The sequence below is a fragment of the Ranitomeya variabilis genome, chromosome 1, assembly GCF_051348905.1.
Source record: "Ranitomeya variabilis isolate aRanVar5 chromosome 1, aRanVar5.hap1, whole genome shotgun sequence".
Classification (NCBI taxonomy): domain Eukaryota; kingdom Metazoa; phylum Chordata; class Amphibia; order Anura; family Dendrobatidae; genus Ranitomeya; species Ranitomeya variabilis.
Genome location: NC_135232.1, coordinates 301,684,666 through 301,698,869, shown reverse-complemented (window position 1 = coordinate 301,698,869; position 14,204 = coordinate 301,684,666).

Here is a 14,204-nt window from a genome sequence, read left to right as displayed (position 1 = left end):
CTGGGCCAAAACGCGTGTCAAAGCCAAAACCTGTTGGAGCACAGCGTTGCCATCCGGTTAAAGCTCAGTCTGCAATCCCTGAAAAGGGATCCGATGCTAGGAAGAGTGCAGTCTGGCATTTTTTTAAACGACATCCAATTGATCAGCGCAAAGTCATCTGTCAAAAATGTTCTACTAGCTTAAGCAGAGGTCAGAATCTGAAAAGTCTTAATACTAGTTGCATGCATAGACACTTAACCACCATGCATTTTCAAGCCTGGACTAACTACCAAACGTCCCTTAAGGTTGTAGCACCCTCGGCCAATGAAGCTAGTCATTAACGCAACATCCCTTCCGTCACTGTAAGGCCACCATTTTCCGCACCACCGGCAGTATCTGTGCAGGTTTCTTTGCCAGCCAAAAGCAGTCAGGGTCAGGGAATCACCAGTTTTGTAGGCGGAAATATTGCATCTAGGGCACTGGCGGAAACAATACCGTCTCCAACCGTCTCTCAGTCTGCCATGTCCACCGGCACACCCGCAAGTTCCACGATCTCCATCTCTCCAGTTCAGCTCACACTACATGAGACTCTGGTTAGAAAAAGGAAGTACTTATCCTCGCATCCGCGTACACAGGGTTTTAACGCCCACATAGCTAGACTAATCTCGTTAGAGATGATGCCCTACCGGTTAGTTGAAAGCGAAGCTTTCAAAGCCCTGATGGAGTACGCTGAACCACGATACGAGCTACCCAGTCGACACTTTTTTTCCAGAAAAGCCATCCCAGCCCTGCACCAGCATGTTAAACAGCGCATCGTCCATGCACTCAGGCAATCTGTGAGTACAAAGGTGCACCTGACTACAGATGCATGGACCAGTAGGCATGGCCAGGGACGTTATGTGTCCATCACGGCACACTGGGTGAATGTGGTGGATGCAGGGTCCACAGGGGACATCAATTTAGGGACAGTTGTGCCTAGCCCACGGTCTAGGAAACAGTTGGCTGTAGGCGTTCGCACCCCCTCCTCATCCTCCTCCTCGTCCTCCTGCAGAAGCTACAGCTCTTCCACAGACCGCAGTCGGCCAACCACTCCATCGGCAGATGACACTGTTGCACACCAGTTGTCCCATTATGGGCCAGCTACTGGCAAGCGTCAGCAGGCTGTATTGGCTATGAAGTGTTTGGGCGACAACAGACACACCGCGGAAGTTCTGTCCGAGTTCTTGCAACAAGAAACGCAGTCGTGGCTGGGCACAGTAGATCTTGAGGCAGGCAAGGTAGTTAGTGATAACGGAAGGAATTTCATGGCTGCCATCTCCCTTTCCCAACTGAAACACATTCCTTGCCTGGCTCACACCTTAAACCTGGTGGTGCAGTGCTTATTGAAAACTTATCCTGGGTTCTCCGACCTGCTCCTCAAAGTGCGTGGACTTTGCTCACATATCCGACGTTCGCCTGTACACGCCAGCCGTATGCAGACCTATCAGCGGTCTTTGAACCTTCCCCAGCATCGCCTAATCATAGACGTTGCAACAAGGTGGAACTCAACACTGCACATGCTTCAGAGACTGTGCCAACAGAGGCGGGCTGTTATGTTTTTGTGGGAGGATACACATACACGGGCAGGCAGTAGGATGGCAGACATGGAGTTGTCAGGTGTGCAGTGGTCGAAGATACAAGACATGTGTCAAGTCCTTCAGTGTTTTGAGGAATGCACACGGCTGGTTAGTGCAGACAACGCCGTAATAAGCATGAGCATCCCCCTAATGCTTCTGCTGATGCAAAGTTTGACGCACATAAAGGAGCAGGCGTCTGCACCAGAGGAAGAGGAAAGCCTTGATGACAGTCAGCCATTGTCTGGTCAGGGCAGTGTACAGGACGAGGTAGCGGGCGAAGAGGAGGTGGAGGACGAGGAGGATGATGGGGATGAGTATATTTTTAATGCGGAACCTTTCCCGGGGGCACTGGAAATTGGTTGCGTGTCAAGGCCGGGTTCTGGTTTTTTGAGGGACACAAGTGACGTAGATTTGCCTGCAACTGCCCCTCACCCAATCACAGCCGGAGATTTGACAACTGGAACTTTGGCCCACATGGCAGATTATGCCTTACGTATCCTAAAAAGGGACACACGCATTACGAAAATGATGAACGATGACGATTACTGGTTGGCCTGCCTCCTTGATCCACGCTATAAAGGCAAATTGCAAAATATTATGCCACATGAGAACTTGGAACTAATATTAGCAACCAAACAATCAACTCTTGTTGACCGTTTGCTTCAGGCATTCCCAGCACACAGCGCACGTGATCGTTCTCACACGAGCTCAAGGGGGCAACAGACTAGGAGTGTTAGGGGTGCACACATCAGAAGTGGCGTTGGACAGAGGGGTTTTCTGACCAGGTTGTGGAGTGATTTTGCTATGACCGCAGACAGGACAGGTACTGCTGCATCAATTGAAAGTGACAGGAGACAACATTTGTCCAGTATGGTTACTAACTATTTTTCATCCCTTATCGATGTTCTCCCTCAACCGTCATTCCCATTTGATTACTGGGCATCAAAATTAGACACCTGGCCAGAATTGGCAGAATATGCATTGCAGGAGCTTGCTTGCCCGGCAGCAAGTGTCCTATCAGAAAGAGTATTCAGTGCTGCAGGTTCAATATTAACCGAAAAAAGGACTCGTCTGGCTACCCAAAATGTTGACGATCTAACATTCATTAAAATGAACCACAACTGGATTTCGAAATCTTTTGCCCCACCTTGCCCGGCCGACACCTAGCTTTCCTATGAAAAGCTCTTGCCTGTGGACTACTGTGAATTACTTTTCTAATGTCTAATTTGCTGCAGCTGATTGTCCAGCATACGACATGTTTACACCTCCCTAAATGGCCAAACTCCCCACACGGGGCCGTGGTATCGCGACTTGGCGCAAGCACCCGTGAGACTGCTGTTTGTCTGAAGAGGTGGGTGTACTCGCTTTTGGTCGACGGCATTGCTACTGGGTTCCTCATAGTACAATAAAGTGTCTCTGGCGGTGGTGGTGCGCACCCAACGTCAGACACACTGTTGTAACATGAGGGGCCTTGGGCCTGTAACGCCGGCCACAAGAGAGTTCACCCACCCCCAGGTCAAACATTGCTCTACCACTTCCACAGTTATCTCTCACACTTCCACCAATGTTAAGTCTATGCGCTGACATCCTTCCATACCTGCCACTGACAATACCATTGTGTTGACATGTATGATGGTACTTAACATAGTCAGGGGCAGTGTCCTCTATTTACCACAGTAAATACTTTGCGCAAAATTAGTAGGTCTGAAACAACGCAGAGGATCCCACCCCTGAACCTAATGATTGCACCCTTTAGTGTTTTTGTTTTGTTTTAATGCGAGACATTCACATTTAGTTGTTGTTTTGGACTACTAACTGGCAGACACTCATTACAATCGGCCTCCGTTGACCAGACCACTGCTGCCCGTGTACCCCTGTAACTAATAATAAAGTGCCTACAGCCAGCCCAATTTAATTATATTAGGCCTTCGAAGCCTGTCTGCGGTCCCTCCTTCCACTAGGCCTCCACTGACCAGACCACTGCTGCCCGTGTACCCCTGTAACTAATAATAAAGTGCCTACAGCCAGCCCAATTTAATTATGTTAGGCCTTCGAAGCCTGTCTGCGGTCCCTCCTTCCACTAGGCCTCCACTGACCAGACCACTGCTGCCCGTGTACCCCTGTAACTAATAATAAAGTGCCTACAGCCAGCCCAATTTAATTATGTTAGGCCTTCGAAGCCTGTCTGCGGTCCCTCCTTCCACTAGGCCTCCACTGACCAGACCACTGCTGCCCGTGTACCCCTGTAACTAATAATAAAGTGCCTACAGCCAGCCCAATTTAATTATATTAGGCCTTCGAAGCCTGTCTGCGGTCCCTCCTTCCACTAGGCCTCCACTGACCAGACCACTGCTGCCCGTGTACCCCTGTAACTAATAATAAAGTGCCTACAGCCAGCCCAATTTAATTATGTTAGGCCTTCGAAGCCTTTCTGCGCTCCCTCCTTCCACTAGGCCTCCACTGACCAGACCACTGCTGCCCGTGTACCCCTGTAACTAATAATAAAGTGCCTACAGCCAGCCCAATTTAATTATATTAGGCCTTCGAAGCCTGTCTGCGGTCCCTCCTTCCACTAGGCCTCCAATGACCAGACCACTGCTGCCCGTGTACCCCTGTAACTAATAATAAAGTGCCTACAGCCAGCCCAATTTAATTATGTTAGGCCTTCGAAGCCTTTCTGCGCTCCCTCCTTCCACTAGGCCTCCACTGACCAGACCACTGCTGCCCGTGTACCCCTGTAACTAATAATAAAGTGCCTACAGCCAGCCGAATTTAATTATATTAGGCCTTCGAAGCCTGTCTGCGGTCCCTCCTTCCACTAGGCCTCCACTGACCAGACCACTGCTGCCCGTGTACCCCTGGAACCAATTATAAAGTGCATAGAGCCTATTTTTTAATTTAATTTAATATTAATAAAGCCAGGATGAACTACGATATACCATGCTATGAGCTACCCAGTTGACAATTCTTTTGCGAGAAAAGCCATCCCACCCCTCCACCTGCATGTTAAAGACCGCATTGTCCTTGCATTCTGTCAATTTGTCAGTCCAAAGGTATACCTGACAACAGACACATGGACCTGTAGGCCTGGCCACGGAAGGTTACGTGTCCTTTGTGGCTCAATGGGTTAATGTATTGGATGCATGGTCCACACAGGGGACAGCCTGCAAAGTCTGTCTGCAGTCCCTAATTCAAGTTGGCCTCAACTGAATAAAGCTGAGCTTCTACCTTCTGGCTCTGATTAACTGCTGTTTTTAAAAAAATTGGCTTTTCCGTCCTTCTAAAGGTGTCTGCCCCTGCCTGGTGTTGTCCTCAACTGAATAAAGCTGAGCTTCAACCTTCAGTTCCAAACATACAACAAAAAACTGGTACAATACAAAAAGTGGCCTCCAGCTACAAAAACTTTCTCCTACAAGTAGTTAACTGACAGTTTTTTTTCCAGTGAAAACACAGATATGGCATCCAACGAGTGTTGTCCTGTCTCGTCTTCTTTATATTATTGCCAAGAAGCTGCAACTGAATAAAGCTGTGCTTCAACCTTCTGTTCCAAATTACCATTTTTAAAAATGCAATTGGCTGTTCCGGCCTACTAAAGGTGTCTGTCTGCCCCTGCCTGGTGTTGTCCTCAACTGAATAAAGCTGAGCTTCAACCTTCAGTTCCAAATTACCATTTTTAAAAATGCAATTGGCTGTTCCGGCCTAATAAAGGTGTCTGTCTGCCCCTGCCTGGTGTTGTCCTCAACTGAATAAAGCTGTGCTTCAACCTTCAGTTCCAAACTTACAACAAAAAACTGGTACAATACAAAAAGTGGCCTCCAGCTACAAAAACTTTCTCCTACAAGTAGTTAACTGACAGTTTTTTTTCCAGTGAAAACACAGATATGGCATCCAACGAGTGTTGTCCTGTCTCGTCTTCTTTATATTATTGCCAAGAAGCTGCAACTGAATAAAGCTGTGCTTCAACCTTCTGTTCCAAATTACCATTTTTAAAAATGCAATTGGCTGTTCCGGCCTACTAAAGGTGTCTGTCTGCCCCTGCCTGGTGTTGTCCTCAACTGAATAAAGCTGTGCTTCAACCTTCAGTTCCAAACATACAACAAAAAACTGGTACAATACAAAAAGTGGCCTCCAGCTACAAAAACTTTCTCCTACAAGTAGTTAACTGACAGTTTTTTTTCCAGTGAAAACACAGATATGGCATCCAACGAGTGTTGTCCTGTCTCGTCTTCTTTATATTATTGCCAAGAAGCTGCAACTGAATAAAGCTGTGCTTCAACCTTCTGTTCCAAATTACCATTTTTAAAAATGCAATTGGCTGTTCCGGCCTACTAAAGGTGTCTGTCTGCCCCTGCCTGGTGTTGTCCTCAACTGAATAAAGCTGAGCTTCAACCTTCAGTTCCAAATTACCATTTTTAAAAATGCAATTGGCTGTTCCGGCCTACTAAAGGGGTCTGCCCCTGCCTGGTGTTGTCCTCAACTGAATAAAGCTGAGCTTCAACCTTCAGTTCCAAACATACAACAAAAAACTGGTACAATACAAAAAGTGGCCTCCAGCTACAAAAACTTTCTCCTACAAGTAGTTAACTGACAGTTTTTTTTCCAGTGAAAACACAGATATGGCATCCAACGAGTGTTGTCCTGTCTCGTCTTCTTTATATTATTGCCAAGAAGCTGCAACTGAATAAAGCTGTGCTTCAACCTTCTGTTCCAAATTACCTTTTTTAAAAATGCAATTGGCTGTTCCGGCCTACTAAAGGTGTCTGTCTGCCCCTGCCTGGTGTTGTCCTCAACTGAATAAAGCTGAGCTTCAACCTTCAGTTCCAAATTACCATTTTTAAAAATGCAATTGGCTGTTCCGGCCTAATAAACGTGTCTGTCTGCCCCTGCCTGGTGTTGTCCTCAACTGAATAAAGCTGTGCTTCAACCTTCAGTTCCAAACATACAACAAAAAACTGGTACAATACAAAAAGTGGCCTCCAGCTACAAAAACTTTCTCCTACAAGTAGTTAACTGACATTTTTTTTTCCAGTGAAAACACAGATATGGCATCCAACGAGTGTTGTCCTGTCTCGTCTTCTTTATATTATTGCCAAGAAGCTGCAACTGAATAAAGCTGTGCTTCAACCTTCTGTTCCAAATTACCATTTTTAAAAATGCAATTGGCTGTTCCGGCCTACTAAAGGTGTCTGTCTGCCCCTGCCTGGTGTTGTCCTCAACTGAATAAAGCTGAGCTTCAACCTTCAGTTCCAAATTACCATTTTTAAAAATGCAATTGGCTGTTCCGGCCTACTAAAGGTGTCTGTCTGCCCCTGCCTGGTGTTGTCCTCAACTGAATAAAGCTGAGCTTCAACCTTCAGTTCCAAATTACCATTTTTAAAAATGCAATTGGCTGTTCCGGCCTACTAAAGGTGTCTGTCTGCCCCTGCCTGGTGTTGTCCTCAACTGAATAAAGCTGAGCTTCAACCTTCAGTTCCAAATTACCATTTTTAAAAATGCAATTGGCTGTTCCGGCCTACTAAAGGTGTCTGTCTGCCCCTGCCTGGTGTTGTCCTCAACTGAATAAAGCTGAGCTTCAACCTTCAGTTCCAAATTACCATTTTTAAAAATGCAATTGGCTGTTCCGGCCTACTAAAGGGGTCTGCCCCTGCCTGGTGTTGTCCTCAACTGATTAAAGCTGAGCTTCAACCTTCAGTTCCAAACATACAACAAAAAACTGGTACAATACAAAAAGTGGCCTCCAGCTACAAAAACTTTCTCCTACAAGTAGTTAACTGACAGTTTTTTTTCCAGTGAAAACACAGATATGGCATCCAACGAGTGTTGTCCTGTCTCGTCTTCTTTATATTATTGCCAAGAAGCTGCAACTGAATAAAGCTGTGCTTCAACCTTCTGTTCCAAATTACCATTTTTAAAAATGCAATTGGCTGTTCCGGCCTACTAAAGGTGTCTGTCTGCCCCTGCCTGGTGTTGTCCTCAACTGAATAAAGCTGAGCTTCAACCTTCAGTTCCAAATTACCATTTTTAAAAATGCAATTGGCTGTTCCGGCCTACTAAAGGTGTCTGTCTGCCCCTGCCTGGTGTTGTCCTCAACTGAATAAAGCTGTGCTTCAACCTTCAGTTCCAAACATACAACAAAAAACTGGTACAATACAAAAAGTGGCCTCCAGCTACAAAAACTTTCTCCTACAAGTAGTTAACTGACAGTTTTTTTTCCAGTGAAAACACAGATATGGCATCCAACGAGTGTTGTCCTGTCTCGTCTTCTTTATATTATTGCCAAGAAGCTGCAACTGAATAAAGCTGTGCTTCAACCTTCTGTTCCAAATTACCATTTTTAAAAATGCAATTGGCTGTTCCGGCCTACTAAAGGTGTCTGTCTGCCCCTGCCTGGTGTTGTCCTCAACTGAATAAAGCTGAGCTTCAACCTTCAGTTTCAAATTACCATTTTTAAAAATGCAATTGGCTGTTCCGGCCTACTAAAGGTGTCTGTCTGCCCCTGCCTGGTGTTGTCCTCAACTGAATAAAGCTGAGCTTCAACCTTCAGTTCCAAATTACCATTTTTAAAAATGCAATTGGCTGTTCCGGCCTACTAAAGGTGTCTGTCTGCCCCTGCCTGGTGTTGTCCTCAACTGAATAAAGCTGAGCTTCAACCTTCAGTTCCAAATTACCATTTTTAAAAATGCAATTGGCTGTTCCGGCCTACTAAAGGTGTCTGTCTGCCCCTGCCTGGTGTTGTCCTCAACTGAATAAAGCTGAGCTTCAACCTTCAGTTCCAAATTACCATTTTTAAAAATGCAATTGGCTGTTCCGGCCTACTAAAGGGGTCTGCCCCTGCCTGGTGTTGTCCTCAACTGAATAAAGCTGAGCTTCAACCTTCAGTTCCAAACATACAACAAAAAACTGGTACAATACAAAAAGTGGCCTCCAGCTACAAAAACTTTCTCCTACAAGTAGTTAACTGACAGTTTTTTTTCCAGTGAAAACACAGATATGGCATCCAACGAGTGTTGTCCTGTCTCGTCTTCTTTATATTATTGCCAAGAAGCTGCAACTGAATAAAGCTGTGCTTCAACCTTCTGTTCCAAATTACCATTTTTAAAAATGCAATTGGCTGTTCCGGCCTACTAAAGGGGTCTGCCCCTGCCTGGTGTTGTCCTCAACTGAATAAAGCTGAGCTTCTACCTTCTGCCTCTTATTAACTGCTGTTTTTAAAAAAAATTGGCTGTTCCGGCCTACTAAAGGTGTCTGTCTGCCCCTGCCTGGTGTTGTCCTCAACTGAACAAAGCTGAGCTTCCACATTCTTGCTTTCGCCCTATACTATCAGATATTAAACTGCATTTGGCCTACTAGTGTGGTTAGGCCCTTGAAACAGTGTCTGCTGCTCTTGGGTTTGCTACTCCACTGAACAAAGCAATGCCGCCTGTTTAGTCCTGTTACCAATTTTGAACTGCATTTAGCCTACTTTATTCTTTGGCCCTATATCTGTTTCCTCCTCATCCTGCCCATTGCCCAGCCACTGCTAGATGAGTCTGCTGGTACATTGACCTAGACCACTACATTCCCCTTATACTCTACACAGCCAGAATCTGACCCTGCTGAAAGTAAGGTTCCCCTTCCCGCATGTTATACCACCTTACACAGGGACAGAGAGGAAGGTGCAGATGAAAGTGCAGGTTCCTTCATCAGGTGGGGGGGCATACTCGTTGGCGACGTCACTGGCACAGGGCCCCTCAGAGTACGCAAAAGTGTCGCTGCTGGTGGGAGGCGCCCCCGCCATGCAAACACACCGCCGTACTTTGAGGGGCCCTGTGCCAGTGCCAATGCGAACGAGTGGGCCCCCCCTGCTTGCTCAGGATCACAGCACTTGCAACGTTGAAATACTTACCTTTCCCTGCAACACCGCCGTGACGTAGTCCGCATTTCCTGGGCCCACGAAAAACTTGAGCCAGCCCTACTCCCCCCACAACTTTTGCCAAATGACCCCCAATTCCCTATGCCCAACTATTATTATAAAGTTAATTAAGATTGACAAGCTTCAGAAACAAGAATGGATGTTTTTGGCATTAAAATGGGCACTGTAGGTGTTTTCCTGGCCTCCACTCACTGCCGACTATGCTTCCCCATTGACTTGCATTGGGTTTCATGTTACGGTCGATCCCCGACTTTTAGCGATAATCGGCCGACTGCACTCGACTCGACTCTGGACAAAATCGGGTTTCACAAAACCCGACTCGATCTTAAAAAAATGAAAGTCGCTCAACTCTACTCACGGGTGCTTGCGCCAAGTCGCGATACCACGGCCCCGTGTGGGGACTTTGGCCATTTAGGGAGGTGTAAACATGTCGTATGCTGGACAATAAGCTGCAGCAAATTAGACATTAGAAAAGTAATTCACAGTAGTCCACAGGCAAGAGCTTTTCATAGGAAAGCTAGGTGTCGGCCGGGCAAGGTGGGGCAAAAGATTTCGAAATCCAGTTGTGGTTCATTTTAATGAATGTTAGATCATCAACATTTTGGGTAGCCAGACGAGTCCTTTTTTCGGTTAATATTGAACCTGCAGCACTGAATACTCTTTCTGATAGGACACTTACTGTCGGGCAAGCAAGCTCCTGCAATGCATATTCTGCCAATTCTGGCCAGGTGTCTAATTTTGATGCCCAGTAATCAAATGGGAATGACGGTTGAGGGAGAACATCGATAAGGGATGAAAAATAGTTAGTAACCATACTGGACAAATGTTGTCTCCTGTCACTTTCAATTGATGCAGCAGTACCTGTCCTGTCTGCGGTCATAGCAAAATCACTCCACAACCTGGTCAGAAAACCCCTCTGTCCAACGCCACTTCTGATGTGTGCACCCCTAACACTCCTAGTCTGCTGCCCCCTGGAGCTCGTGTGAGAACGATCACGTGCGCTGTGTGCTGGGAATGCCTGAAGCAAACGGTCAACAAGAGTTGATTGTTTGGTTGCTAATATTAGTTCCAAGTTCTCATGTGGCATAATATTTTGCAATTTGCCTTTATAGCGTGGATCAAGGAGGCAGGCCAACCAGTAATCGTCATCGTTCATCATTTTCGTAATGCGTGTGTCCCTTTTTAGGATACGTAAGGCATAATCCGCCATGTGGGCCAAAGTTCCAGTTGTCAAATCTACGGTTGTGATTGGTTGAGGGGCAGTTTCAGGCAAATCTACGTCACTTGTGTCCCTCAAAAAACCAGAACCCGTCCTTGCCACGCAACCAATTTCCAGTGCCCCCGGGAAAGCTTCCGCATTAAAAATATACTCATCCCCATCATCCTCCTCGTCCTCCACCTCCTCTTCGCCCGCTACCTCGTCCTGTACACTGCCCTGACCAGACAATGGCTGACTGTCATCAAGGCTTTCCTCTTCCTCTGGTGCAGACGCCTGATCCTTTATGTGCATCAAACTTTGCATCAGCAGACACATTAGGGGGATGCTCATGCTTATTATGGCGTTGTCTGCACTAACCAGCCGTGTGCATTCCTCAAAACACTGAAGGACTTGACACATGTCTTGTATCTTCGACCACTGCACACCTGACAACTCCATGTCTGCCATCCTACTGCCTGCCCGTGTATGTGTATCCTCCCACAAAAACATAACAGCCCGCCTCTGTTGGCACAGTCTCTGAAGCATGTGCAGTGTTGAGTTCCACCTTGTTGCAACGTCTATGATTAGGCGATGCTGGGGAAGGTTCAAAGACCGCTGATAGGTCTGCATATGGCTGGAGTGTACAGGCGAACGTCGGATATGTGAGCAAAGTCCACGCACTTTGAGGAGCAGGTTGGAGAACCCAGGATAAGTTTTCAATAAGCACTGCACCACCAGGTTTAAGGTGTGAGCCAGGCAAGGAATGTGTTTCAGTTGGGAAAGGGAGATGGCAGCCATGAAATTCCTTCCGTTATCACTCACTACCTTGCCTGCCTCAAGATCTACTGTGCCCAGCCACGACTGCGTTTCTTGTTGCAAGAACTCAGACAGAACTTCCGCGGTGTGTCTGTTGTCGCCCAAACACTTCATAGCCAATACAGCCTGCTGACGCTTGCCAGTAGCTGGCCCATAATGGGACAACTGGTGTGCAACAGTGTCATCTGCCGATGGAGTGGTTGGCCGACTGCGGTCTGTGGAAGAGCTGTAGCTTCTGCAGGAGGACGAGGAGGAGGAGGAGGGGGTGCGAACGCCTACAGCCAACTGTTTCCAAGACCGTGGGCTAGGCACAACTGTCCCGAAATTGATGTCCCCTGTGGACCCTGCATCCACCACATTCACCCAGTGTGCCGTGATGGACACATAACGTCCCTGGCCATGCCTACTGGTCCATGCATCTGTAGTCAGGTGCACCTTTGTACTCACAGATTGCCTGAGTGCATGGATGATGCGCTGTTTAACATGCTGGTGCAGGGCTGGGATGGCTTTTCTGGAAAAAAAAGTGTCGACTGGGTAGCTCGTATTGTGGTTCAGCGTACTCCATCAGGGCTTTGAAAGCTTCGCTTTCAACTAACCGGTAGGGCATCATCTCTAACGAGATTAGTCTAGCTATGTGGGCGTTAAAACCCTGTGTACACGGATGCGAGGATAAGTACTTCCTTTTTCTAACCAGAGTCTCATGTAGGGTGAGCTGGACTGGAGAGATGGAGATCGTGGAACTTTCGGGTGTGCCGGTGGACATGGCAGACTGAGAGACGGTTGGAGACGGTATTGTTTCTGCCGGTGCCCTAGATGCAATATTTCCTCCTACAAAACTGGTGATTCCCTGACCCTGACTGCTTTTGGCTGGCAAAGAAACCTGCACAGATACTGCCGGTGGTGCGGAAAATGGTGGCCTTACAGTGACGGAAGGGATGTTGCGTTGCTGACTAGCTTCATTGGCCGAGGGTGCTACAACCTTAAGGGACGTTTGGTAGTTACTCCAGGCTTGAAAATGCATGGTGGTTAAGTGTCTATGCATGCAACTAGTATTGAGACTTTTCAGATTCTGACCTCTGCTTAAGCTAGTTGAACATTTTTGACAGATGACTTTGCGCTGATCAATTGGATGTTGTTTAAAAAAATGCCAGACTGCACTCTTCCTAGCATCGGATCCCTTTTCAGGGATTGCAGACTGAGCTTTAACCGGATGGCCACGCTGTCCTCCAACAGGTTTTGGCTTTGACACGCGTTTTGGCCCAGATACGGGACCGGCAGATGGAACCTGTTGCGATGTTGATGCCTGCTGCGGCCCCTCCTCCACCTCCGCTTCTGAACTACTGCCGCCTGCACCCTGTTCCCCCAATGGCTGCCAATCGGGGTCAACAACTGGGTCATCTACACTCACTGGCCACTTTATTAGGTACACCATGCTAGTAACGGGTTGGACCCCCTTTTGCCTTCAGAACTGCCTCAATTCTTTGTGGCATAGATTCAACAAGGTGCTGGAAGCATTCCTCAGAGATTTTGGTCCATATTGACATGATGGCATCACACAGTTGCCGCAGATTTGTCGGCTGCACATCCCTGAACCGTTGATACAAGGCAGGATGGATCCATGCTTTCATGTTGTTTACGCCAAATTCTGACCCTACCATCCGAATGTCGCAGCAGAAATCGAGACTCATCAGACCAAGCAACGTTTTTCCAATCTTCTACTGTCCAATTTCGATGAGCTTGTGCAAATTGTAGCCTCAGTTTCCTGTTCTTAGCTGAAAGGAGTGGTACCCGGTGTGGTCTTCTGCTGCTGTAGCCCATCTGCCTCAAAGTTCGACGCACTGTGCGTTCAGAGATGCTCTTAGGCCTACCTTGGTTGCAACGGGTGGCGATTTGAGTCACTGTTGCCTTTCTATCAGCTCGAACCAGTCTGCCCATTCTCCTCTGACCTCTGGCATCAACAAGGCATTTCCACCCACAGAACTGCCGCTCACTGGATTTTTTTTCTTTTTCGGACCATTCTCTGTAAACCCTAGAGATGGTTGTGCGTGAAAATCCCAGTAGATCAGCAGTTTCTGAAATACTCAGACCAGCCCTTCTGGCACCAACAACCATGTCACGTTCAAAGGCACTCAAATCACCTTTCTTCCCCATACTGATGCTCGGTTTGAACTGCAGGAGATTGTCTTGACCATGTCTACATGCCTAAATGCACTGAGTTGCCGCCATGTGATTGGCTGATTAGAAATTAAGTGTTAACAAGAAGTTGGACAGGTGTACCTAATAAAGTGGCCAGTGAGTGTATTACCTCCTCTTCGAGCTCGTGTGCAACTTCGTCTGTGTCACCGTGTCGGTCGGTGGTATAGCGTTCGTGGCGGGGCAACATAGTCTCATCAGGGTCTGATTGTGGATCAGTACCCTGAGAGGGCAATGTTGTGGTCTGAGTCAAAGGAGCAGCATAGTACTCTGGCTGTGGCTGGGCATCAGTGCACTCCATGTCAGAATCTACTTGTAATGGGCATGGCCTGTTAAGTGTTTCACTTTCTAAGCCAGGGATGGTATGTGTAAAGAGCTCCATGGAGTAACCCGTTGTGTCGCCTGCTGCATCCTTCTCTCTTGTTGTTGTTTTTGCTGAAGAGGACAAGGAAGCGACTTGTCCCTGACCGTGAACATCCACAAGCGACGC